Source organism: Sphaeramia orbicularis, chromosome 9 (assembly GCF_902148855.1).
Source record: "Sphaeramia orbicularis chromosome 9, fSphaOr1.1, whole genome shotgun sequence".
In the NCBI taxonomy this organism is placed as follows: domain Eukaryota; kingdom Metazoa; phylum Chordata; class Actinopteri; order Kurtiformes; family Apogonidae; genus Sphaeramia; species Sphaeramia orbicularis.
The window spans coordinates 8,940,197-8,942,704 of NC_043965.1; positions in this window are offsets into that span (position 1 = coordinate 8,940,197).

Genomic DNA, 2,508 nt, shown 5'->3' on the forward strand with positions numbered 1-2,508 from the left:
GTACAAAGATTTGACCAAACAAGATGTCAAAAGGGAAAAAGCAGTAGAACATATAAGTTTAAGAAAGTAATGAAAGATACAAAGCATAATATACAAATAATAGTATAAAAAAGTAAATAAAAATAACAGATCTAACAAATATAAATAAATAAATTCAACAGAGAGTTCAGTCAATATTAAAGAATAGTTTATAAATAGCTGGGGTGTTAGCTTTTTTTCTATTATTATGGATAAATTCTAAAAATTTAATATAATTTTCAAATTCCAATAGGGAGATTTTAAAATGTGGGTGTGTTTTAGTGTATTTATTTTTACATATATGAAATTTTCCAAATAAGATAAATTTACAAAAAATTCTAAATTGTGAATATCGTTTTTAAAATATGTAATTACATTTTGGGATGTTATAGTTATGTTATTATTACTTTTAGATATAATATATTTTTCAATTTCAATGGACCAAAAATTAGAAGAATGTTCCCACAAAAAGAATAAGTGTAGAGTAGTTTCAGATTCAGATTGACAAAAGTTGCATATTTCTTCCACATCATAAAATCGACACAAAATTGCATTGGAGGGATATATGTTATGTAAAATTTTGAGATGTAAAATTCTAATTTTGTTTGTAACACAGTATTTAAATAGTAATGTCCATGCTTTTGACCACTCAATTTTAGAAAAAGTTGAACTCCATACTGCTTTACCTCTGGGGGAAATTTTCCTCTTTTCATTCAGTGCATTGCGTATATGTCTGTTATTACAGCTCGAACTAAAAATATTAATGCCATTAATCAATAAGCAAGGTTTATTTGTCTGTGATGTTTGATAACTAAGATGATTTTTCATAAGTAAGAAAATACCATTAGGGATTGCTTTGAATACGTAGTTGTATTCTTTATTTGGAATTGGAAACAAATTTATTGTCATGAATTGTTCATATCTTAATAAGTTCCCATCTTTGTCAAAGAGGTCACTAATGAAAATAATGTCTTTGTCAATCTAGCTCTGTAAAAAAATTGATTTCTTACTAACAATAGTGTTTTCATTATTCCAAATAATAGCTTTGTGTGGAGAAAAATTGAGTGCATAGCAAAGTTTCCAAGAAAGTAGAGCTTGTTGATAGAATTTAGAAAGTTTCAAAGGGAGTCTGGTGATATTGTAATTACAAGACAATAAAAAATATAAACCTCCAACATTCTTAAATATGTTGTGTGGAATAAAAAAACAAATAGACTGAGGAGCCTTTAGACATTCCTTAATCTATTTAATTTTAAATGTGTTGTTTAAATCAATAAAATCCAATAACTCAAATCCTCCCTCTTTTCCAGATCTGGAAAGGATGTCTTTTATGAGGAGATGCTTTTTGTTTTTCCATGCAAAATTGATAAATAACTTATTTATTTCTTTAAGGGTTGAATCTTGAACAAATCGTGACAACGCAGGATAAACGAGCCTTGAGATCCCTTCAGCTTTGGTTAAAAGTGCTCTACCCAGAATAGAAAGATCTCGTTGAAGCCACATATTCATAATGCTTTGAGCTTTTTGGATTTTGGGGGTAAAGTTTAATTGTTGTCTAACTGACAAGTCTTTTGTTATGTCAATGCCTAAGTATTTAACTGTGTTTTTTACTGGAATGGAGTCTGTGCTTTTATCTTCTGTATTATATAATGTTAAAATTTCACATTTATTTATGTTCAAATGTAAACCTGAGGCATTGGAGAACATTTGAACCAATTCTAAAGTTGGAGCTAATTGATGTTTATCATTTAGAAACAAAGCTGTGTCATCCGCAAGCTGTGTTATACGTATTTCTATTTGAAATATAGACATGGTCATTTCCATAAAGTTTTTTTTTTTTTTTTTAATTGGCAAAATATGCAAAAATAACAGTACAACAGTGCCTTATAACAAACATGGCATTGTGAATGTACATCGGCAACAAATGGGAACAATTACATTTCAAGAGAGAGAGAGAGAAAAAAAAGAAAAAAGAAACAAAATCAGTCTGCAAGGGGAGGTTAGTTCATTGTTCATTTGAGTCCAGGGGAATGTCACATAAATAAGAGTCAAGTTTTACAGCTTTGGGTCTTTTCATACATTTTAAGGATTTCATGTACAGTTTGAGTTCATTTTTGAAAACACAAAAGTTGGGTGGGCATTTTTGACATTTGCTTTTGTGAATACAGAATTTAACAATACATAAAATCACATTAACACAGAGTTCTTCTTTTTTGTTATTTACCAGAACACCAAATGTTATGTCATCTCTTGTAAAATAATACGTAGATGAAGGAAATATTTCTTTTAACCAATTTTGTAATTCTGTCCAAAACACTTGCACCGTACGACAAGAGAAAAATAAATGGTCTGTTGTTTCAATATCGGTATTGCAGAATGTACGTCATTTCCATAAAGTGATTCTGTTTTTGAACTGAGTCACGTCTTGTCTTCAATCGACGATCTTTGATGTTGCACATGCGCAGTGCCGTAACCTGGCCGGCAGCTACT